Consider the following 26785-nt stretch of genomic DNA (forward strand, 5'->3'; position numbering starts at 1 on the left):
GAAAACGTATTTCTGAAGAAGTGACAAACCAGACTGTTCAACTTCTTCTAGATTATGAATTCAATGAGAAAAGGACCTGAGAATATCCTGTCATTGGTTGCCTTTACCTTATGGCACTGGGAAGGCATTTCATAATTTTGCTGAATGACTGGCTTTAATGTCAAACACTATTAAGATTGCCTAAATATCGAGCAACAAATCAAAGATACCTTCTCTAAATATACCATTTTGTTTTAGGAAATGATTTATTTGTTAAGTTTTATGAATATTTTAGTATTCTAGTTAACTGAAAATAAATTGGAGTTTTAAAATATGTGATCTTGGAGAGTTATCTTCTCTTTCTTATATTACAGAAAGTCCAAAGTCAAACTCACTTTATCCAATTTTTAACTTTCAATAGTCTTCAGGTGTAGGATAGAAGACCAATTTTTCTAAGTTAAAGACTAGTACCAGGTATACAAAAGAAATTTGCTCTATGCATAAAAACTATGACTATGGGAAAATCATCTTAATTTTTCCATATGGTATAAAACTGTATTCAGAAATTATAGGTTTTATTGAGGAACCTCAAGAATCATCTTAAGAGACAGAAGAGTCTGAAAACCCTTTCCTCCTTTACAATAAGATACATACCACTTTAATAAGACCACGTTTATTCTAAGTGCTGGTGAAATATAGAAAATGCTTATTCTCTGCTCCCTCGCTTTTAAGACTATATTCTTTCCTTAGGTAAACATTTATTTTTCAATATAGAGAATATTTACACAAGTGTCATTATAGTGATTCTCAAGTCTTCTTGATTACAAATCTATAGATTATTTGATAGGGTTAGTTATAGGGATAGCTTATCTTAGTCAGCATTACTGACTTAATCTTTTGTGTGTACACTTGTTTACAAATAGGGTGTATAACTCACACCCCACAATGCTTTTCCAAATTGTTAAGTCAAATAGCCAGCCAGCCTTTTTTCTTAGTCTTCATCATCTCTGACCCATAAGTAGGATGTATTTGTGCTCATAATCAAATCTATGAAATTTATTAGTCTACAATCTCCTTGAGAATTATCTCTTGCTTTGTCAGGTTATAATTACCTCCTTTATTGTCTTCATTCTATAACAACTACTTCTCTTCTTCCATGCAATCTTGTATTAAATACTGGAGGGTTTCTATACTTCTCCACCATTGTTTACACCTTCCAATCCACCCCACCTTTTTAAACCAAGAGGACCAATCTAGTCCTGAAGCCTCAACTTACTTCTATAAAATTAGTCAGTGATTATCAAACCCATCTCTACTGCCACCATACTAAATGTTATTCTATTTATTTCCAACTGACTATGGAACATTTCCACTTTAATTCCTTCAGGCCTAAAACACACACTTCCAAAACCTAATTCATTCTTTTTCATTCTTTTCCCTACCATCCTTTCCAACCAATCCCCGGTTCAACTCAACCAAGACAAGAGAACAAAATGCAACTTCTCCAGGATTTCCTAATCTCCAGAATGGAGTCCTAATGGATCATACTAATGGGAAATGCAAAATCATCTTAATTCCTCCTCTTCCTTCATTCACTGATCTCATCAATTCTCTCTGAAATATCTTCATGAATACCCTTCTCTCTTCTTAATCCTTGCCGCTATAATCAATTAGACATCCAAGTGCAAAGCTGGCTAGACAATTGGCTAGGAGTGTTCATTTCAGGAAGGATGAAGACAAAAATTCAAGACTTGTCAGAATAAGATGGTATAAAAAAACCACAGGATGAGAAGAATCAGCAAAAAATAAGAGTAGACAAAGCACATGTTTGTTTTCTAATCACAGAATCAAGAAGAAAGATAACAAAATGTTTTTGAGTTAAGGCTGACATATTTCAAAATCCTTTCTTTTTAAAATGACGAAGGCCTGGATTTAAATCTTTACAAAAACCTCCCAGAAAGAATCTCTTTTTTCATTCATTCATTCATTTTGTAAAGCTAGGAATGTAGGGCCTGCACATGCTAAGCAAGGCTCTACCACTAAGCTTCATCTCCAGCTCTAGAAATCTCTTTTAAACGGTTATTTTTACATTTCTGTTAGTCATTTTCTAAATAGAATGGAAAATTAAAGAAAAAGCAACTATCCTAGTTTTCTTTTTTTTTTTTTCTTTTAAAAAAATATTTATGCTGGGATCTCTGATAAAACTAAATTTGGCATATGTTGGGGGTGTTGTCTCCTATCACATTTTATACCACAACATTCAAAGCCTTTGTACATCCTCTCTCCACAAACAGATTTTCACACTTGGCTTTTCACCATCACAGATGCCTTCCCTTACCATTTCATGTGAAGTACCTCCCACTGCAAATTGCTTTCTAGTTCTCAGTTTTCACCAGAAAAACCTCAAACTGATGCTCAGGACTCATACCTCTAGAGATTCTAATGGAACCATCAGTACAGTAGCGGATAAAAAGCACTACCTGGGTGACCTTGTATAAACCAGTAGGCCTTTGTTGTTTCTTTTTCTTTTTGGTACTGGGGACTGATCTCAGGGGTGCTTTACTACTGAATTACATTCCTAGATTCTTTTATTTTTGAGGGGGTCTTGCTAAGTTACTGAGGCTTATCTCCAGTTGTGATCATCCTGCCTATGCTTCCCAAGGTGCTGGGGTTACAGGCATACAATACTGCTAACTGGTTCTTTTTTTATTTTAGAATTTTACTTTATTTGCTCTTTTCAGATATACATGACAATAGAATATATTTTGGCATATTATACATACATGGAGTATAATTTATTCTAATTAGGATCCTATTATTGTGGTTGTACATGATGTGGAGTTACCCTGGTCTTGTATGCAAATACAAGGATAGGAAAGTCATGACGGATTAATTCTATTGTCCTTCCTATATCTCTCCTCCCTCCCTTTTCTTCATTCTCATTTGTCTATTCCAATGGATTTCTATTCTTCCCCTCCTCCCTTGTTGTGGATTAGCATCCACATATCAGAGAGAACATTCGGCATTTGTTTTTTTGGGACTGACTTATTTCACTTAGCATGATATTCTCCAATTCCATTCATTTACTGACTGTATCATTCTTAAAGGGAAATTAAGAACAATATCTACATCACAGAATTGTGAGAATTAAATCAGTTAACATATGGAAAGCACTTAGAACACACAGGAACAAGTACCTCAAAATTTACTGGTATTATTATTCCATTTAAATGAAAAGGAAAAATTCATCATGGATTTTTTTCAACTTTTCACTTCTTTACCCCAAGCTTTCTCTAGATGCCCATGTAATCTATCCTTTCCTTACTTCCTACAGAAGTATCCCTTTAATATTCAAAACTAGATTTCAACCCTTTCTGCCAGTTGTGAAATCTAACATTTTTGTGCATCTTTACTACTTCCCTCTTTATCAAATCCTTTCCTCTCCCATGCTCAAAACACACCAACTTCCTTGCTAAGGCTGGCTTCAAACTTGTGATCCTCCTGCCTCAGGCTTCCATTCCAAGTAGCTAGGATTACAGTTGTGTGCCACCAAGCCAGTTCAAATGCCTGTTTTTATCTATTTTATAAACAAAGATTCTTGAAGGCAAGATCTGTATTTTACTTTTCATCCTTCAAAATAACCAGAATGATCCCTTCTGCTAGTATTCATGGAATATTTATTTTATGGAAAAAAAAAAAACATGTGTAAAATACAATTTTTAAGATCTTGTGTGGGTATCATGGATGCCATTTCCTCTCTTCAATCAATATAAACTAATTACAGTGTTGCTGTTCAAGTTTTCACCATGAGGTCACCTTTTCTTTTCCTTTTATTCAGGGACAAAGTCACTGTCTCTCTATAGGACAGTATTGTAAGAGCTGAGTAGCTAAATATCAAGTGAGTGCCTAACAATTACATGCAGTGCACATTAAAAATGCAGATTCCTGAAGCCCACTCCAGAGATTCAGTAGGTCTCTGGTGGGATTCAAGGATCTAAGCAATAAGTCCACCAATGAATTTTAGGCAAGGGATCCTTCTACTCCAATTAACACTGGAGTAAACGCTAAGTATTGTAATGAAGTTTATTTTCCTTGTCCTAAAATAACTTCCATCAATTTCAAGATTCCTAAAAATTGGTGATGGCCTTCTATCTACAGACACAAGCCAAACAGCTTTCATATAAAAAAAAAAATGAAAAGTATGAGGGCCAATTGCTAACTACTTAAGAAAAATTTTATACACTATTCATCCTGATAAAAGAGGGAAGGAAGAAAAAAAGAAGGAAACAAAAATCCTGTGAATGAACAAACCTATCTTAGAGATTAAAAATAATCCATTGTAGAACTCTTGAGTTTTAAATTCATATCAAAGAACTGACAAAATTCAAACACAAACCATAAAGAGATGTGGTAAATCTGATTTAAGTATTACAGTTTATTTTGCAAAAAGACAAATTTTATTTTTCTTTGTGCTAATATTACAAAGGGAGAAACATGAAAAGACAAAGCCTGACCTCTGAAATTAGAAAATTAACACACTCAGCATGATAGGTTATAAAGACAGACTTTGCAGTTGCTATGCCAATGCTCATATCCATTGGGATTATTTCATAACCTGTGACCTCAGTCAAATTAGTTATAGAAACAACTCTAGTTCCACATCTATAAAACAAGAAAAAGCAGAATTCCTATGTCAAACAATGTAAGGTTCAAATGATAAAATGTGAAAGTATTTTGAAAATTTAAAAATTTAATGAATATTAGTGAGAATTTGAGATGAACACAGCTAAAAAAGCAAAATCTCTAATCAAACTCATCTGACCCAGTGTCAAAAATTTGGGAGGGGTGGGGGGGAAGGGGAAAAAAAATAATGAATCAAACATCATTGTCCTATGTAAACGTATGATTACACAAATGGTATGCCTTGACTCCATGTACAAATAGAGAAACAACATGTATCCCATTTGTATACAATAATAATAAAAATTAAAAAAAAATGAATTGAAGAAAACATCCATAATAGACTGCTTTCCTTTTAAAAAAGATTTCAGAATTGTCTTCATGCTGTTGAACATAATGTCATCCCCATACTTCTAAAAGAGCACTTGCTTTCATTTATTTTATTATTTATTTATTTTTATTTTTTTTTAGATGTTAATAGACTTTTATTTTATTCATTAATTTATATGTGGTGCTGGGAATCGAACCCTGCACCTCACACATGCTAGGCAAGTGCTCTGCCACTGGGCCACAATATCAGCCCAAACCCTTCATATTTTAACCACCTAACTGCTCTGGTGGCTGACTGTAAACAGTTGAATAATAAGTTCCCAGAAGAGATATGTCAAAATCTTAACCCCAGAACCTGTAATGTGATCTTATTTGAAAAAAGGATCTTTGCAAATACAATTAAGGATCTCAGGATAAGCTTATCCTGAGATTTAGGTGGAGCCTAATAATGATAGGTAACCTTAGAGTGAAGAGGTGGAGACATGGAAGAAAGCCACATGAAGACAGAGATGTAGATCCCAGCAAGGATTCTCCCTGGAGTCTTAAGAGGGAGGGAGCAAACCCTGCTGACCTAAATTTCAGACTTTTGAATTCCAGAATGGTAAGAGAAAGAATTGCTTAGTTTACACCAGATTTGTGATAAGTTGTTTTAATATCCCTAGGAAACTAATACACTAAAAGTCATTTTACATTTATTTCTCTGTCTCCTTAGACTTTTACACTGTTGGTGTTCTAGTCCTGCTGACTCTGCCTATAATTCCTTATGCTATCAATAACATGATGCAAACAGAAGAAATACTGAGTGGAGGGAAAGGAAATAGGAATATAGAGCCTTTATTTACTTGAGAAACCTGTCAGTGAAAACTAGGAGGGAAGGGGAAGAGACAGTTGTTCAAAAGATACTGAATGAATGTGGTAGGCTGAGAGTGTAGCTATGCTTGTCCAGCATGTGTAAGGTCCTGGGTTTGACCTCAGTACCCCTCCTTCCTGCCACACACAAAGCAAAAACGAGCTCAGAATGTGTGTGTCTGTTATGTTCCAGGCACTAAATTTAGTGATAGGAACAAAGAAATAAAAGAAAATTCCAAAGATACTTTTCAATGCCAAGGGAAAGGTAGCTTTAAGAATCTAAGGCACTTACCCCTCAGAACTGGAAAGTATAGAAACAAGTATGCTGACCAGGCTGGATGAGTTGCTACAGAATCAATTAAAAAAGGAAATAAGATGATATGGAAAACTGACTCTCTTCCCCCAATGCATATCATCTACTATTTCTCTTTCTTTTATAATATTAAAGTTCCCCCAATATTAAAACACTTCTCTGGATGTGATCAAAGTAAAGCAGATAACCTCACCGGAAAACCCATGTTCCCTTATACCAGAATTCCTTACACACTGGGCCTTTGCACATATTTAATGTTCTTTCTCCAATAACCAGTGAGTGTTGTCTACTCATCTCTAATATGTAACTCAACTGCTATATTCACCAGGAAACTTTTCATAACACACACTTCCTTTCACAAAATGAGTTAAGTGTTCTTCTGATTTGTAAATATGGAGATTTTTGTGGTTGAGTATATAAAACAATTAATTGTCTGGTTTCAGTGGTGAAACAGTATTTACTGTCAAGGCTGACAGGTTTCTGTGATTACTTTCTCACCCTGGGTGTGGAAAAGACTCTAGGAACTTAAATCTAGATCCGTACTCTGGCCAACAGATGAAAATTCAGGCCTCTCTGAAGGATAAAACTGACCTTAAAAGTAGGTTTTTTACAGAGTTGCAAGCACATTATGTATTCAGCAACTCTTTACTGAGCATCTAAATGGAAATAGAATCATGAGAGAAGACCTGGTAGTTCATTTAATCTCCTGTACTCCATGGAATCTTTTTGCCTTTAATTCTTTTCCAAATTTTTTTTCCTTAGTTTTTATCTCCAGGATTCTATCCAGGATACCATATTATATTTGGTTGTCTTGTTTCCTTTGGTTCCTCTTGAGCATGGCAGTTTTCTTAGACTCCTTGATGACCTTGACAGTTTTAAGGAGTACTCCTTAGCTTTTCTGTAGCATGATTCTGTGTTGGCATTTTCTCTTTTTTTAAAATGGGGGTTATGGTGTTTGGGAGGAAGACCAGAGAGACAAAAGTGTCATTTTTATCGTATCATATCAAGGGTACATACCTCAATTGACTGATCACTGATGAAGTTAACCTTCATCACTTGGTTGAGGTAGTTCATCAGGTTTCTCTACTATAAAGAATCATCTCCCCGCCCCCCAATGCTGTGCTCTTTGGAAGGAAGTTACCAGGTGCAGCCCACACCTGGCAAGTTGCTCTCAAAGTTTTAACCTTTGTATTTCTTCTGACTTACTTTTTTTTGTATGATGTCATTTTTCACCTCTGTATCTGATCTTCAGCCCTTTCATACTAGTATGTTGTGTATGCATTATTTTATTTAAAAAATAAATTTAAAAGTCTGTATTGAGGTGTCTTTAGAAATGAAAAGTACCTAAGAATTACTGTTATGGTTGGGATTTGAGGTGTTCCCCCAAAAGCTCATGTGAGACAATGCAAAGCTCAGAGGAGAAATGATTTGGTTATGAAAGTCTTAACCCAATCAGTGAATTAATCCCCCTGAAGGGATTAAATGAGTGGTAACTGAAGGTGGGAAGCGTGTGGCTAGAGTAGGTGGATATGGGGAGGTGCCTTTGGGGTATTTATTTTGTATCCGGTGAGTAGAGTCTGTCTCTGCTTCCTGATCATCATGTGAGCTGCTTTCTCCTCTGCCACACTCTTCTACCTTGATGTTCTGCCTCACTTTGAGCCTCAAGGAAGGGAGCCAGCTGTCACCATCTAGATTTGTGAAATACTCTATGGCTGTCTATGGAACAGCCTTAGTCCCTAAATAAAACACTTCTTCCTCTACAATTGTTCTGGTCAGATCTTTTAGTCACAGAAGCAAAAAGTCAAATAAAACAATTACCTTTATATTTAACTCTTTTTCACTCTCTATAACATCCTTCAGTGTTAATTCCAATTCTTATCTGCATCCCATTTTTCATTTTCACTACCATAACCTTAGATAAATAAGTTCTTAACTACCTCTCATCTTGACCAGTATAATAACTATATTCCATCTTTCTAATCTATCTTACATATGACTATAGATGAGGAATAGATGAGAAAAGATAGAAGAATTACTGTTAATGTCTATCTCTGCTGTTATATTACAATATAAATAAACAGTCATGTACCATATAAGGACATGTCAATTAGTGAAGGACTGCACATAGGATGGTGGTCCCATAAAATTGTAAGTTAAAAAAATTCCTATTGCTTTGTGACACTGTAGCTGTCATAATACCACAGCTACCATAATGGTGTAGTGCAATGAATAACTCACCTGTTTTGTGATAATGCTGGTATAAACAAACCTGACTGCACTGGCAGATATAGAAAAAGTATAGCACATACAATTATGTATAGCATATAACACTGGACAGTGATAATCTGATAACAACTATGTTACAAGTTTATTTGCTACACTTTTTATCACTGTTTTAGAGTAAACTTGTTCTACTTATCTTTAAAAAAGCTAATGTAAAATAGTCTTAGGTAGGCTTTTCAGAAAGAATTCCAAAAGTAGTAATTTTTAATCAAAGAATATGACAGCTCTGTGTTACTGCCCCTGAAGAACTGGCATTGGGACAAGATGTGGAGGTAAAAGAGAAACCAACAATTCAGACCAAGTGAAAGCATAGGCTGGTATATTTGTGTGTGTGTGTTATATTTTAACAAAAAGTTTAAAAAGTTAAAAAAAATTAAATAGAAGAAAGCTAATAGAGTAAGGATAAAAAGAATATTTTCTGCACAGCTATACAATGTTTTGGAAATTTAAGACAAGTACTCTTATAAAAAGAGTTTAAAAGGTTTAAAAAACTGAAGTTTATAAAGCAAAATAGTAAGTTAACATTAATATATCACTTAAATTTTTTTTATAAATGTAGTATAGACAAAATGTAGAGTGTTTATGAAATCTACAATAGTGTAATGTCCTAGGTCTTCACATTTACTCACCATTTACCTAGACCACTTTCAGTCCTGCAAGTACCATTTTTTATATTAAAAAAAATTTTTTTTTGTTCTAGATGGATACAATACCTTTAATTAATTAATTTATTTATTAACTTAGAGGAGGAGGAAAGGTTTATTGGGGGCTCATGATTTCAGAAGTCTCAGTCCACAGTCAGCTCTATTGCTCTGGGCCTGAGGTGAGGCAGAGCATGATGGTGGAGGAGAGCAGCTCAGAGCATGGCACCAGAAAGCAGAGAGAGACTACTCTGCTTTTATTATTATTTTTATGTGGCACTGAACCCAGTGCCTCACACGTGCCGTGCTAGGTTAGCACACTACCACTGAGCCACAACCCCAGTCCCACCATTTATTTTTTTATACCATACTTTTACTGTACTTTTTCTGGTTAGATATGTTTAGCTACATAAAATGCTTAGCATTGTGTCACAACTTCCTACAGTATTCAGTATAATAACATTCTGCACCGGTCTGCAGCCTAGGAGCAATCAGCTGTACCATCTAGGTTTGTGAAGTACCCTACAATGTTCACATAACAATGCATCACCTAGTGATGCATTACTCAGAATGTATGCCAATCATTAAACAGAATTCTAGTCAATGAATTCTACTATCTGAAGAATGAAATTCAAATTCTACCTTAACGGATAATGACACGTACCTACAACATGTTTAATAGATTCATCTTTCCAGCCTTATTTCCCATAACTGACAGTGTCCTGACAGTGTCTGTGTTTCTTCCTATTTTAATTTAATTTCTTTGCCGCTGGTACTTGTCTACTTTCCATTTTTCTTTTCTCTGTCTCATTTTTTATTTTTGATTTTGATTTTGGGGGTTGAGGATCGAACCTAGCTTGTTGCAGAAGCATAAACTACCACTGAGCCCCGCTCCCATATCTTATCCATTTTCTAAGAACTCGCTCAAATGCTATCTTACTCTACAGCTTTCTACGGAGGAGGAAAGGCATTTCCTACCATGAGAAATGGCAAGTTTTTTTTTTTTTCTTCCCTCCAGAACCTCACTCAGGACACTTTTCATATTCTACCAGCACTGCCAGATTTTAGTCCTTAAGGATAGGTACATATCTAACTTCTAAAAAAATCTGTCACAGTAGTATCTAGTCCTGTGTTTTACATTTGCTGAACTTTTTACCTTTTGTACTTCAAAGTACACCACCAACTTAAGAGATGACAAATATTTAATGGACTAGATTTGAATCCTGTTTGTGATGCTGAAAGAAAAAGTTGTTTCAGTTCTCTAGGCCACATTTGTTTGTAGAATGGTTATCAAACCACCTAACTTATTTGTTAGCTGTTGTGAGAAATGAGAGAAAGCATAAAAAGAATAAACAGAAAACAAGTCTGTATTTTTTGCTTCTCTAATATGTAGGCTGACATTTTATCTACTAAGGTCATATTATTCTATATATACTTTATTAAGCATTTACACATGTATTTTTATTGTCAGTTTACACACCTAGCTTCCTTCCTTAGGAATAGTGACCCTCACTTTTTCAAAGTTAAAAAACTAATTTGTACAGATGACTGGCTTAGAAAGCAGCTATTCAGTGAGTATTGAAATAATATATCTCACAGTCACCAAAAAGACACACACACACACTTCTGGTACCAGGACTGAACCCAGGGGCGCTCAACCACTGAGCCACATCCCCAGCCATTTTTTATTTTCAGATAGGGTCTCACTAAGTTGCTTTGGGTCTCGTTTAGTTGCTTAGGGCCTCATTTAGTTGCAGAGCTCACTCTGAACTTGTGATTCTCCTGCCTCAGTCTCCCAGGCCACTGGGATAACAGGCATTTGCCACCACACCTGGCTCTAGTCTATATTTAAAAAAACCCATTAACGTCTCAAAAAACGTGATACAATAGTGGATTTTTCAGATAGGGAAATATGCTAGTGAATTAAAATATGACTGTGCTAAATTAGAATTGCATCTCTGACATCATCTGTCCCTTAAGAGTGATTATCCTTTGACAAAGTCAACTCTCATGAGTACACTAGTGTACCATTTCTCAATTGACTGCTTCAGAGGTCCAAATCCACCTTCACTGCTTTGTTAGTGAGACTGGAACATCCCTTAAAGGAGGGACAAATGAGCTAAAGCAGCACTTGGTGCCTATATATGGCCAACTGTCCCAATCACTCCCTCAGCTGCCTCTGCTGGAGTTCCCAGACACGGCACCATTTCCCCCAGCATGCAGGTGGCAGTTTTCCAGTCTGTCTCAGTCCCTCAGTAAACTTCTGTGCCATCGAGTGGACATCAGCCATGCCACCTCAATGAGGTCTGAATGCCAGATGTTTTCCTTCCTTCCATGCTCTGCCTAGTTTCAGAGGTAGTGGCCAGCCGCTCCATTACCTGTTGTTAAAATATTCTTTGGAGTTCTCTCCAACTTTTAGCTAATTCCACCCACAACTCTAATCCCTTGCTATAGTTAAGAATTTTTTATATTAGTTTTGTTAAATCTGGTATAATTAATACATCTTTCAGTAAGAAAAGTCAATTCTAATTTGTAAAGTTGAAGTAGAGTTGTGAATATAGGTAAAGTTTTCTTTGGAAGACCTGATTTGTCTTTAAGTGCAACATTTTTATAAATACAAACTTTAATAATGTAAATCTTAAAAAAAAAATTACAAAATAAAAAGGATTTGCTAATTTTCTTAGGGAGTAGTTAAGTGCAAGTAAGATAACAAAGTATAGCCAAAATAGCATCCCTATTCTTTTTTTTTCCCCAACTCATGGAACATCCCCAACTATTTTTAATGATAGAATCAGGACTAGAAGACTCAACTATACCTACCTCTCAAAATCTGAGAATGTCAGTTTGTTAGAATCAGTGAGGTTTTTAAAATAGTATTTTTTAAAATAGTAAGTGTAACCAGTTAAGACATGAAATTAATTTACTGGATTATAACTAGTATTTAAAAAGTACTACAACAAATAGCAAATATTAGACTTTAACCCACAAGGTTAGAAGTACTATTTGGAAATATATATAATATACATATATTATACGCACACATATAAAATACACATACATGTATACATAGGTATATATATATAACCTTGTACATAAATATGAACTCTGGGTGGCAGTGTAAAATATACCTTTATTCTATGGCTTGTAGAAAACAGTTCTGGTGATAACTGTGTAAGTATCTAACTGAATTCATATTCAATGAAAAATCTCATTTGTGGTATTTTTTGGCTAACATACATCATACAATAAATCAACTGTTAGAAATCTAGAATGTTTCTATTCTCTTTTCATTAATGTTTATGAAGACAGGTATCAAAGAAAAAACATAACTGAATAATTTGTTGGCAATTTAATATAAATAAGAGGCAAAGCTGAAACTCAGAACTAACCTTTTTTCTAAATCATATTTTCCTCCATTATACCACTAAACCTCCTCAAATACGTATTTTTCAAATACATATTTCTTTTTTGCAAAATATTTCTAACTAAAAACAAAAAAAAAAGTCAAAGCTCACTTTCCAGGTGCTAGTGGCAATACTAAGGGGGAAAAAAGGAATATTCAAAGAGAAATGACAAGGCAAAATTTAATGAAGGAAGGTTTATAAAAAGAATATTTCCATGATGCTGACTTTATCCCAAATAATAATGTTCTGGTTAGATCATCTAAATAAGTCAGGTATTTTAGCACTTTAATTTGACCATTTTCTCAAACTTTTCACAAAGATCGTAAATAAGAACTCTAGCATCTTAGAAATACATTTCACTAAAGTAGTTTGGAGAGAATACTTTTTCATGATGCTAAGGAAGGAAGGTATTTAGATGTTAAAGTATAAAATAAATTATTATGTAATAAATCTATTGTACATGATCTCTAAGTTGTATATTATGATATGAATGGTCTGTATTAAAATTAAAGGCTATAAGCAAAGAGATATTTTATGCAACTGACAGATTAATAAAAGCCAAAGGAATAATATTAACAGTGACAAAATGAAACTGCTAAATTAACAGACAAGGTCATCAGTTAATATACACAATTAATGCTAAGGTTAGACTTCTGAATTTAAGTACATGAAATACGTGCCGAGCTAAAATTAAAATTCTTTTAAAATCTATATTCTTAAGGTTATCTGGCAGTGTGTATCAAAAGGCAAATGTAAATACCACTTGACCCAGAAATTTGACTTCTTCACAAATGCAGAAGAATGCTCATAGTAGCACCCTTTATAACAATGTTCATCAAAAGGTGTAGGTGGGGGCTGGGGTTGTGGCTCAGTGGTAGAGCATTCGCCTAGCACACATGAGGCCCTGGGTTTGATCCTCAGCACCACATAAAAATAAAATAAAGGTATTGTGTCCACCTACAACTAAAACAAAATATTAAAAAAATATTAAAAAAATATTTAAAAAATAGGTGGACATTTGTTGTTTCTGGCAATTTAGCAGAGTACTTTCTTTTAAATCCCTGGCAGCTAAGGCAGAGACATTTAACCTCGGCTAAGCCAATCAGATGATCCTGTCCAAAACCTGGAATCTTGAGGAAGAAGTGTTGTAATACCAGTCAATCAAGAGATAATTCATGGTGGCTATAGTAGAGATAAAGTCTAGTTAATGAGTCCAGCAGGACACACCCAACATCTTCTTAAGCAGGATATAACAACACCAGGAATTTGGCTATGTCTTGTCTTCCTTGGTTTTACCCATGTTCAAATTTAATTCTATTGACTTTCTACCAATTTTGTGAACCGGTCAATCTTTTCAAAAAAACATTCTGTTTAAGTTAACCAGAGATGGTTTCTATTGTTGGTTACCACAGATCTAGGCTAACAGAGTCAGAAACTAATTAAATCAATTACAATTCAGCTATTACAGTTTTAAAAAATTAGATTTATATGTGGTGATATGGAAGGACACCCAAGACTTATTCTAAAGTGAAAAATATATATATATAAAGGTATGGAAAGGTACTAATTGTACAATTCTATTGGTGGGACTGGGACAGACAGACAGATAACAGCACACATATGTGCACTCATAACCACCCCCAGGTTTATAGATGCATAGAAAATTTCTGGAAGGATATATAAGCTACTGTTTACTGTGCTTACACATGTAAAGAATAATGAGGGACTTTAAAAAGATGTAAGTTTTTCAAACATCTATTATAGTTGATCTCTTTTAGGTTGTGGTAGCTCAGAAATGCAATTCTAGCTACTTAGAAGGCTGAGGCAGGAGGATCACAAGTTCAAGGTCAGCTTCAACAACTAAGCAAGATGGTCTCAAAACAAAATATAAAAAGGGCAGGCCAGGTGTGGTGGCATGCATGCCTGTAATCCCAGCAGCTTGGGAAGCTGAGGCAGGAGAATGGTGAGTTAAAAGCAAGCCTCAGCAAAAGTGAGGCACTGAGAAACGAGGTGAGACCCTGTCTCTAAATGAAATACAAAACAGGGCCAGGGATGTGGCTCAGTCAGTGGTAGAGTCCCCCTGAGTTCAATCCCTGATACCAAATAAATAAATAAATAAATAAATAAATAAATAAATAGGGTGGGGGGTGTAGCTTAGTGGTAAAGCACCCCTAGGTTCAATCCCTAATGCCTCAAAAAACAAAACAAAAACCCCTATTTTAACACCAACACTATGTAAACAATACTTTTACTGACCTCATCCAACTACCTCAGTAGGACCTGTCATTTAAAGAGCCAGCAACACTTCTATGTGATCCAAAATGGTTATATTATTAACTACTGGTCTACTAAGAAAATTACAAGGAAGTCCAAAAGTAAACTAATGCACTGTCAAGTAGATTTTGATTTCCCATTTTCCTCAAAAAGTCTCTGACGACTTTTTACTTTTTAATAAAATGAAGGCTGAAAATTCACATATTCACACTTACATCTTCATTTTGACTGGAAATTCACCAACAAAAGAAACTTAAAGTCAGAAAGGATGAGAGAAGAGGTCAAGAAGGGATTGAGGGTGGTTTAAATGGCCAAAGAAGCTCATTAATTGCCATATAAAGTCTTGGTAAAGGGTATAAATTTACCCCAATTAGAAAATGGTGAATAAGCCTTCTTCTTTGAAGCTGTCTGGAGGATAAAACCAACCCTTTAGCTTATGTCACACAATGCTCTTCATATGATACCAAGATTCCTTTAGTCTTTACACCCATGTCCCTCTAACTTTCTTACCCTGACAAAAATACTACCATATTTTGTGTAACATTCCTGGTATAAAGTAAGTGTGAGGAGCTCAGTTCATTTCTCACATAACTAATAGGAGCAAAAACACAAACTAGTTCTATAGGATTATTAGGTGGGGAATTATTCAAACAAGGTACACTAAGTCTGAACGTTTCATTTATAAATTGGGATTAATGACTTCCTATTAGAATTACTTTGAGAACACACATCCATGCCACAAAACAGTACTCAGCATACAAAAGGTGTTCAATCAGTGTTTAGTGAAAATCTAAATCTGTTATGAGTCATTCATCCAGTTAGAAAAAAATCCTCTCCATGTTCCTGCAGTACTTTGCACATACACCTATTACATTTATTTGTAATTATTGTGGCAAACTGGTCTCCCCTTTAGGGTTAGGTAGTCTTGTTCATTTCACTAACTAGCACAGGGACTACCTACAATAGTATCTTAAATTACTTTTAAAAGAAGGGGTAAAAAAGCCAATCCCAACTTTCTACAATTTGTACACAATTTCCATCATTTAAGCCCTAATATGTATTAGTCAAACCCTGCCTGAATAGCTCCAGTAGAAACCAACTTACCACTTACAAACTCTTTCCATATCCATTTCTCTTCTACTCATGGTCTTGGTACTACTCAAGAAAAGTCTAAACCATCTTCTATGACAGTCACTCAATATTTAAAAGTCATTATAATTCTCCTTTAAAGTGTTTCAGTGATTCAAATATTCCTGAAATGTCACAGTTGAACATGGTGTGGTGGTACATGCCTGCATTCCAGTTATCTGGAAGTACGAGGCAGGAGGGTCAAAAGTTTGAGGCCAGTATGAACAACTTAGCAAGACCTTGTTACAAAATTTTTTAAAAAATAAAATAAAAAGGTTAGCGGAGGTAGCTCAGTAGAGTGCCGCTGGATCCAATCTCTAAAACCACAAAAATAAAACAAAACATCACAGTTGATACACGTGTCATATTATCCTTGGTCTCCTAAGCACAGACTCCAATTTATAGAAGTCTCTAAAATGAGGTTTTCCATAACTGACCTGCAGTCAGGCCTGAAAGGGCAGAACTATTATCTGCCTTATTGATACATTATACTTTCATTGACCTAGCATCCTATTTATTCATTTATTGGTTTTATTACTAGTCTGACTCATATGAATCAAGTCATGTAAAACTTAAAGTTTTTAAACATGTGCTGCTGTTTAACCAGGGGACCTCAATCTTGCATTGGTATAGTAACTATTTTAAAAGTAAATACAGGGCTTCAATTTAATTTTTATTTAATTTCATTTTGCTAAGTTTAGCCAATCATTCTAGTTATCAAGGTCATTTTAGATTCTGTTATAATTCACATTACACACTAGCTTTTCAACCACTGTGAATTTTACCCAAAATGTTGCCAATGTTAAATTGTTAAAAGAAAAATCCATAACTCCTTGTAGTAGCATGTACCCTCAATCTTAGGTACTTGAACAGTCCTTTATTTACAGTTTTTCAATCAATTAAAAGTCCATTCAGCCATGAAACCAACAGAAGTTCTATACCTAATAACAAAGAAAAATGTTAACAAATACCTTTACTTGTAGGATTGGTAAATCAACTCACCAAGCATACAATAATTATTGTTTCAATTTGTAATTGATAACTCATTTTGCTGTTTATTGATTTTTCTATCAAGTTCAGTTTTGAGCACTAGTGATTTGGGACATGTTTACTCTTAACACTAAACTAGTAAAGCTTTATTCAAAAAGATAAGTACTGATGAGCCAGGCTCAGTAGTGGACAACTGTAGTCTTGGCTACTCAGGAGACTGAGGCAGGATATTCACAAGTTTAAGGTCAGACTTGGCTACTTTGTGAGACTCAGTGTCAAAATAAAAAAAGAGCTGGGGAATGTAGCTCAGTGGTAGAGCACCCCTATGGGTTCAATTCCCAGTACTATCAAAAATAAAATAAAATAAAGAGATAAGCATTGATCAATAGATTCATTTATACCAAAAACTTCTGTAGATCTATCTACAAAGCTGACTTTTTCCAAAGGGGCTTAAAAATTGAGAGAAATCACTGAAGTGGTATCACAAGAACAGCAAGAGTGGACATAGAAGAAATCAAGGCAGAAGATGAATACTGGTCATATCATTCCTGAAGACCTCCTTTTTGACAGTCTTTAAAAAAAATAGTACCTTCTTTTTGACAGTCTTTTCAATCTCAAGTGGTTCATGAGGACATCTGTATCAAAGAGCTGCCATTTTGTGGTTGCTACATAATCCTATTCCTTCCTTCAACTCAAGCAATTTACTGTTTGAAGTCAACAGAGTGAACAGCTTTTTCCATAGGCAAGACCTGACCCTTAATTTTAGGAAGCACAACCGAAAAAATTATCTCTAACATGTTATTAATACAACACTTTGCAGCTTACAAGGCACCTGCACATACTGTTTACATTTACGCTCACAAAAATCCTGTGAATTAGATAAGCCAGGTATTACTACTAGCTTTTCTAGATAGAAAAAAGATGAAGTCTGAACTTGACCAAAGATATAAGTAAGTAGCAGAACTACCACACTAATCGAGACATTCTAATTACAAATATTAGACTATTGGAAAATTTATAAGAGTGCTATCTAAGCTAAAATAACCAGAGAGGACTTAGAATAATATATTATTTGACTTCTAGATGCAAAGCAGTTATTGCTAAGAATGGGTAAATGTAAAAGGGAGAGTCACCCATCAATTTTAATAATGCTGGAAGCAGCAGAGCAAGCATGAATAAACTACTTACAATGACATATCAACTATTAATAAATAAAGAAAACCAATAACTGACATTTGAATTTCAAAGACAGCTATAAAGTTACTGGGGGAAATGAGATCTTGAGTTTTGGTGATAGCCCTATAGAGTACACTAGACAGGAATTATACCAATTTTCAAACAGAAAACTTGGGAATTTAATTAATTGTATGATTCCAAAATCCATTAGATTCTTTTCTACTACATCCTAAAAAAGGTGACATTATACATCTTGGTAAGTGTGACTACCATATTGTTTCTCATGTGGGACATGTACTTGCCTCCACTCCATGGTGAGTGGGCATACCTCTGATCTATGCCATGATCCCTGCTCATTTGACTGATTGTAGAAACAAATATATATTCAATAATTACAATATATAATAGCATTAAATTCTCCCTTTACAATACAGAATCTTACACTGAATTTTAAAAAAAATAGCAATGAGTTGCAAAGAAAACCATAGGCCCTAAAAACCAAAAGGTGACACAGTCAGAATCAGAATGAGAGTCAACTGATTAGTACTTTAGAGACTTAGATCAGTTGGTAAAGCTGAAGATGTACATGCCTTCTACCCACAATTCCACTGTAAGGTATATTTCTAGAACTATATATAGCACATTCCTCAAAAAGAAAGCACAAGAAGAATCTATGTACTATTTTCTTTTATAACAAAAAGCAAACAACCCTAAAGTTACTACAAGTGAAGAAATAGGGAAAATTGTGGTATAGCAAATAACAGAACAAAATTAAAATTTAGCCAATCAGTGTTGGGGATGTAACTTTGGTAGCGTGCTTGCTTAGCATGCCAAGACCCTGAGTTCAATCCCCAGTACTGGGGGAGGGAGGTGGTGGTAATTAAACCAATCAAGCAATTAATATCAATGAAACAGAGCAAACTACATTAATACAATACATAAGTCCCTCAAAATATTGCTAAACAAAAAAGTTTCAGAGAAAAGTCAAGAAATATTCTGTTAATATGGATTTGGAAAAAATACAAAAAGGTACTATATATTGTTATTGACACTTTCATATATAGCAACTATTTGAAAACTTACACAGGAATAATAAACATTAAATTCAGGTTATCTGTAGGAAAGAGAGGTGAAGGGTATATAAGTGGTCTCCACTATAGCAGTAATGTTTATTTTCTAAACCAAATTGATCAAAAGGGAAGAAAAAAAAAGTACACACAAATATGAACCAAAAGTTAATATTCAAAATTAATATCATACTAAGTAACAAGCTAAGGGAAACAATGACAAAGGAACAAATGAGTAAGATGTAGGGTTTCCAGATCCTATACATGCCTTACAAATTAGTCCCCAAATTTATGGGAGGGGACCAATTTGACAGAATTACAAGGAAAACCCATTGTCAAAATGGATTCTTACATTTGATCTTAGCCAAAAGGTCAAGTGATATAATGGGAAAATTTTAACATCTCTTGCCAAAACTAAAAAGTAGACAAATGACTATATAGAAGATTGATACATACCAACAGCTGATCTAATGGACATATACCAGCTAATCTAATGGACCTTAAGCCACCACACACAAAGTATTCTTTTGAAGCACATATGGAACATGTACAAAAACTGACCAAATACTCAGCTACAAAATTATTTTTAAATACTGAACAAATTGGTTGGGGATATGGCGTTGTAGTAGAGTGCTTGCTTAGCAAGCAGGAAGGCCCTGGTTCAATCGCCAGCACCACACAGAAAACAAAACGAAATAAAAGAAAACTGAAGAATCAATACTTATGGTCTATATTCTCTGATCTTAATAAAGTCAGAATTCAGTAATGAAAAGATTAGAAAAACAGAAAGAAACATGCTAAAAAACCCAAACACACATTTCTAAATTATCTCAAGGTTCAAGAGAGAAGCCATAAGAGAAAAACAAAGATTTCAGAGTAGCCAAAAGCCTAAGATGTGTTTACACAGTATTGAAGTTTGAATTCTGAATGTCCCTGCAAGGTTCACTTATTGAAGGACTGGTTACCAATGCAACATGTCAGTGGTGCGGGTTTCAGGGAAGTGACTGAATGATGAGGGCTCTGATCGCATCAACTGATTAACCCATTGATGGATTCACAATTGAATGGACTACTGGGAGGTGGTGGAAAATGCAAGAAGTATGGCCGTATTTAAGGAAGTAGGTCACTGGGGGCTACCCTGGAAGGGTATGTCTTACTTCTGGCCCCTTCTGTCCATGTGCTTTCTCCTTGTTTGCTTCCTGACCACTGTAAGATGAACAACTCTACTCCTCCACATGATTCCATCAACATAGGCCCAGAAACACTGTGGTCACATGACCATGAACAGAAACCTCTGAAACTGTGAGCCAAAATATACCTTTCCTCCTTTAAGATGACTTTCTCTAGTATTTGTCACAGTGATGGAAAGCTAATGCAGTTTTTCTTGGATTCATATAAACCTCCTTTAAATTTGTATTACAATTTCTTTTCTAAGCTGGGGGTTTCTGTTCCTTGCAAACAAATAGATCCTAGAACAAAATCGTGAATCTTTATAAATCACCAGTGGTCTCAGATGGTCATAAACATTAAGCTAAGCAAAGCTGCTATAAATATATAAACCTCAGATAAATTGAATCTTGATAAACTATTTCAATAATGTAAAGAACCTTCCATAAAATAATCTAGATACGAAGGAATATGGTAGGCATAAGAAAATACCAACATCAACTTGAAAAGAAACAGAGTCAAGGATAGCAGACTCCTTAAAGTACCAGAACATCACAAATGAGCAAGATTAGCAGACGTACACGTGTGTGTATGTGTGTGTGAGATCAACATATTAGAGCATACAAAGAGGACAAAATAAATTATTTTTGCTTTGATCAACATTACTCAGACACTACAGCATTGGTCAAATTTGGATTTGGTTTTCAAAGGCATATGGGGAAATTATAGAAATATTCAAGGAAGCAGGATAAAAAGTAAATATGAAATAGTAACCATTTCTTATTCAACTCACTGTTAAGCATCTAATCTCATTTATTCAGTCTTGTTTTATAGACAAAGACACCAGACTCAGGAAGGTTGCCCATGTCCCATGGGTGAAAAAAGGTTTAAGATTTATACAAGGTAGTTCTCTGTTTTGTAAAAGTAGAGGTCCTGCCTAAGTAAAGGCAACTGAGGAACTATGTACTTCCATAGCAACTGAGCAGACCAAACAATTAGCAGGCCAACAGAAGAGGTCTCATATGAAATTTGTAGGAATCAAGAACTATGTATGATATGGAGAGAGAGAGCATGGATTTTGGAGTCAGAAAGAGATGGGTTCAAATTCCAGCTTAGTCAATAACTAGCTGCATGATAAAACTATTGGTCTCCTTTTCCTCACCTAAAAAATGAGTCTTCACTGACTTTACTGTTCAGATTCAATGAGTTACAACACTAGAGAAAATGCCCTATAAAACTTATATCAGAAGTACATACAGGCACATATTTTTAAAAAAATGGATATTGTAAGTAGGGTAAAATATCAGGGCTGTCTCCTTGCACTGCTTAGCATTAAACATAGGGCCCACTTCAAAGAGGTGTGCACAACTTCATATTACACACTTCAGCTAATAATGTCCCTTCTGATTTACCATACTATTTCTCTCATTTTCTCCTTAGCCTCTACTGTAAGCTGAATAATGCCCTCCAAAAGATGTCCATACCCTAGTTACTGGAACTTATGAATGTTACCCTATAAAGTAAAATTGCAGATGTGATTAGAACTGGAACTAGAGATGGAGAGATTATCCAGGTGAGCCCAATCTAATCACATGAGTTCTTAAAAGTGAAGAACATTTCCTAGATTAACAAGATGAGATGACCCAAGAAGAATCAGAAAGATGTGACACAGGATACAGCTTACTGTTGCTGCCTTTGAAGGTGGAGAAAGAGACCAAAAAATGTGGGTATGTGGGTGAGCTCTAAATGCTAAAGCCCTCAGATGACAGCTAGCAAGGAAAAATGAATGGCAGCTCTATAACAACATGGAAACTAAATTCTGCCAACAACCTGAATGAGCAACAACTCTCCAGAAAGAGAATCCAGTCTTCCTGAAATCTTTATTTTAGTTTGGTGAGACATATTGGACTTCTGACCGACAGAATCCTAAGTCAAATTTGTATTGTTTGAATTTTTAATTTTCTGGAAGTTTGTTATGGTAGCAATAGAAAACACATATATCCTTTTTCTACCATTTTTATTTTAAAGATTATAAATTTTTATACATATACCCTTAAATCCTTTTTGGAAACAAGCAGGAATAGACCGGTCAATGCATTCAGCCTACTCAGCAGAGCCTACCTAACACAAATTCATCACACACTGAAGCACAAGCTCTGTGCCAGGCATCATCCCGTCTTCAAGGAGTTGGCTACAACATGCACCCACCAATATTCATTTTTCTCCATCAGCTTTGGCCATAAACACAGTAATTGTCAGCAACACCTGAAAACGTTTTGAAGAGCACTGAAGAAAGCTAAAGTTTCATCATAGCTTTGAAAAGTAGAAACTAAGAGGTGGCAGGAGAGAGAGCTAAAAGGAGAACAGAGTGAGGTCATCCCATAGTTAAGGGCATGGCCCTCAGAAGAGACAGCACTAGGTCTTTGTTTTAATTTTTCTTACCAAAAATAATTGGCTCCACACAACATCCTCGGTTTCTTCATCTACAAAAACAGTAAACTTAAAAATGTATAGAAGGATTAAAAGATAATAAGCCTGGGCTGGGGCTGTAGCTCAGTGGTAGAGTGCTTGCCTAGCACGGGTAAGGTACTGAGTTCGATCCTCAGCACCACATTAAAAAAAACAAAACAAAACAAAAAAAACTAACAACAAAAAATAAATAAGTAAAATAAAGGTTAGATTCTTTAAAGAAAAACCATAATAAGCCTTTAACATGGTGTAGGACCTATAAAATCCTTCACATGAAAGATTCCTCATGGGAATATACTTTCAAGACACTGTGAATAGCTAATGTGATAGAGAATTCCATATTAATCCAGTATGAATATACCTTAGGGATTACTAAAATGAAATTTTAGTAATGGAATTAAAAAGGAGTAATTACCTGGGTACAGCAGAGGAGGGTATTTAGCATCTTTTTTTTTTGCCAGACATCTTTTACTTACGAATGGAGAAAAACAACTAACATCCAGAGTATTTTAAAACTTGCAAATAAATAAGGCTGATGAAATTAAGTGAGAAAGTTTCATATAGAAAACTAAAAAGGAAGGAGAGAAAGGAGGCCCCCATGTGGCTGTATCCTTTGTAGCAAAGGACACAACCTTGAAGAAACAGGATGAAAAAGAATAAAAAGCAGGGCCAAGAGAGAGGAAAAGAGCTGAGTTGGTAAAATTAGAGTCTGTTCAAAGAAAACAGCAAAATTACTGGCTACTGTTAAGAAGAGACCTAGAGATAAAATGGGGCTGGGAGCAGACACTGGGAGAGATAAAAAAGAAAATTAATTTCACAGTAAAGAGGAACTGGAGTGGGACAAAAAGGATAAGAACACTCTACAAGGAAGAGGGACATTATTTGTCTAAAGATCTCACTCCTTCCTTCCCTTTCACACTCTGTATTCAATGAAATAGCTCATGCTATGGTTCTAGTTTTAACTTCCCAATCTCTACCTTTTTTAAAAAAAGCACCAATACCTTATGTAATGTGGCTTAAAACTTAAAAGAACTGTGAGGAACCCCACAATATAGAAAGCCCCATTTCACCAATACCAACTTTCCCAGTGTAAACATACAATTCTATTCTCCTCTCCAGAAATAACTGTTAAATGTATATAGAGTTTGGGATGTTTTCTACATATTTACATGGTATATATAAAAAGCCATAGTTTTTTAAAAAATATAAATGAAACAATTACTGTGTTTATGGCCAAAGCTGATGGAGAAAAGTGAATATTGATGGGTGCATGTTGCAGCCAACTCCTTGAAGACCTTACATTTTTATTACTTGCTTTCTCCCTCTCATTCATTACGTCCTTCCTCTCTTTTTTTTTGGTACCAGGGCTTGAACTCAGGGGTGCTTGACCACTGAGCCATATCCCCATTTTCTTTTATTTTGAGACAGGGTCTCACTAATTCCTGAAGCGGGCTTTGAACTCATGATCCTCCTGCCTCAGTCTCCTAAGCTGCTGGAATTACAGGTGTGCACCACCAAGCATGACTTCTCATTCACTTCTTAATTCAACAGTGGCAAAGCACTCTCACCTTCCTAACATTTTAACCAACAGTCCCTGACTTCTGCATTTGACACTGGTTATCTCCTTCTCTGGGATCTGAATCCTTTGTGAATTCTGTATTCTGTACTAAGTCTTTCTTCCTCTTTGATTCCTCCTTCTTAGTCTCTTTTCCTGAAAATGCTCCCCACCATCACTTCTACACTTTCTCCTCTGTCAATATTCACTATGAATGACCATCAGGTACTTTGCTCTATCAGGGCAACTCTGTCAGATCCCTGTATGTCAATGGTTTTTCCTGTATACCAAAATCTCCAAAATAGTTTTCAAAAAATAAAGAAGAGTTTGCATTTTCTTGTATGATATATATATAATTTCACTTTAACTACTCAAACCATGTTATAATCAGCAAGCACTGATGCTAAAGCAGGAGGATGGGGATAAGCAGGGAAGAAAGTTTGGGATTAACTTTACTAATGAGTGGAAGCTCACTAATAAATATGTGTATGTTATGAGAATTTTTGCTTCCCTACAAAACCTCCCAATTTCAATAGTTCAAATCATGAACTCTTAGATAATGAGAATTTCATTTTGTAATTAACTCCAAATCTTTAACCTAGGTTATGCTCTTGAGCTGCAAACATGTACTTTCCCTGAGATACAGACATTCCCTCTTGCCCATATGGCAAATCCATGCTCATCATTCTAATTTCAGCTCAGACATCACCTCTGCAGTAATGCCTTGCAACAACTCCCCTGAGGGCATGCAAATTTATTAAAAAAAAAAAAAATCACTGAATGGCCTGCCTTTATATTTAAGATAAAGTCAAAAGCTGTCCTAACAAAAGGATTATTTAAAATGCAAGTGGTAGTAGAAAGAAAGAAGAGAAAGGAAAGAATATAATTCAACAGAGATGGAGTTTGCTACTATCTTAAAAAAAAAAAAAAAGTACTGATTAAAGAATAACAGAACGTTTGAATAGGAATTGGCCAGGTGACAAGGTTTTGACATAATGTTTCTTCTCTCTCTCTCTCTGAGATGGAACAAGAAGGGGCATTTCTGATGAAGGACACAACTTGGTTTGCAACTCAGAGCTTAGATGAGATGCCTGGTTAGTGATGAGATTAAAATGGTAGACAGATGCCAAAATTTCAGGAAAAACAAATTATGGGTTTATTACAATTTTTCTCTTGATAATTACCTGCTTATAATACTAGGCCAGGCTTGCTAAAAGACTCTTTCCACTTTATATCTAGATTTAAATGACACATTTTGCTAAATGATTTTCAGTAACAAGACATTACCTATACAAATAAAAGCTACATTTTAACTGCATTTAGCCTTACTGTAAGAAAACAGTTCAACAGTCTCATAATATAGAAGTGTTAAAAGCTTCTTCCATAAAAGAGGGAATCCTGAAAAGGAAAAATGTGCATGGTTCCTTTCTCTTGAGACATCTAAGCACTTTCACATTTATCCTCATTGTATAACACATACGACTAAGAGGAAGAAAGGCTAAGAATGATTTGTTTTAAAGGTTAGGAAAAGTGAGAGACAAGAAAATTAGTGATTTTCTTCATTCTAAGTTGCATGTTTTTCATATTACGACTTTTTTAAAAATCAAGATGGATCTCAAACTTGATTTAATGTCATCTTTTTGGGGGTAAGGTTACATTATAACTATGAGTATAATTTGCATTAAGGAAATGGCAAAGGATTTGGGACAAAGTAATAAGCAAGAAAGTGCCATACTAGAGCTAAAAAAATTCTGTAGTTATTAATGTATACTAACAGGAATACAGTCCACTGACTGTTTGGCTTCTTGTTTATTAATTTAATTAAATATACAGGGCCTACTTAATACTAAGCTCTTCCCTGAAACAGAGCCATATGAAAACCTTTTTTACCCTCAAGAAATACATAATCACATAGAGATGCCTACACAATTACCCATAAAACAAAACAGACTGGAATTAACATCAGAAGAATGATACAAGAAATATAAATAGAGAAAAGCAGCAGTCACTTCCAGTTAAGACATCAGGAAAATCTTGGCATATAGTAAGAGCTCAATATATGTTGACTGAGATCTTACAGAAGAGCTGGGTGAGACTTTCAAGGACTGACAGAATTTCTCAAGAAGAATGTGTGACAGAAGGCACTCCAAGCAGAGGGATCAGCAGGGCCTGGGGAAAATCCCAGCAATCAGTCGCTGGCTCTCACTGGTAAGGCGGGGAATTCAGGGAAAGAAAGCTAGAAAAGTAAATAGGAACTAAAATATGGAATTTATTGAAGATCAAACTAAAAAACCATGAGGGAGCAAACAAGTTGCCTCCTGACACCTGACACATTTCAGGAAGATTTAACTGACAAGTGAACTATACTGGTGAAATAAGAGTGGGGATAAAGTGCTACTCTACACAGTCTAGGGTCGAATATTCAGTGCCTGAACCAGGTCCTAACAGCAGCAATGTTGAAAGAGGTATGTATTCCCTTT

General features: G+C 35.2%; 1 protein-coding gene across 1 annotated transcript in view; it reads right to left on the minus strand.

Annotated features, from left to right (window-relative positions):
- The window catches only part of Rab2a (RAB2A, member RAS oncogene family), a 79207-nt gene that overhangs the window by 50441 nt on the left and 1981 nt on the right, over positions 1-26785 (minus strand). The window lies entirely within an intron of this gene.

This window comes from Sciurus carolinensis, chromosome 1 (assembly GCF_902686445.1).
Source record: "Sciurus carolinensis chromosome 1, mSciCar1.2, whole genome shotgun sequence".
Classification (NCBI taxonomy): Eukaryota; Metazoa; Chordata; class Mammalia; order Rodentia; family Sciuridae; genus Sciurus; species Sciurus carolinensis.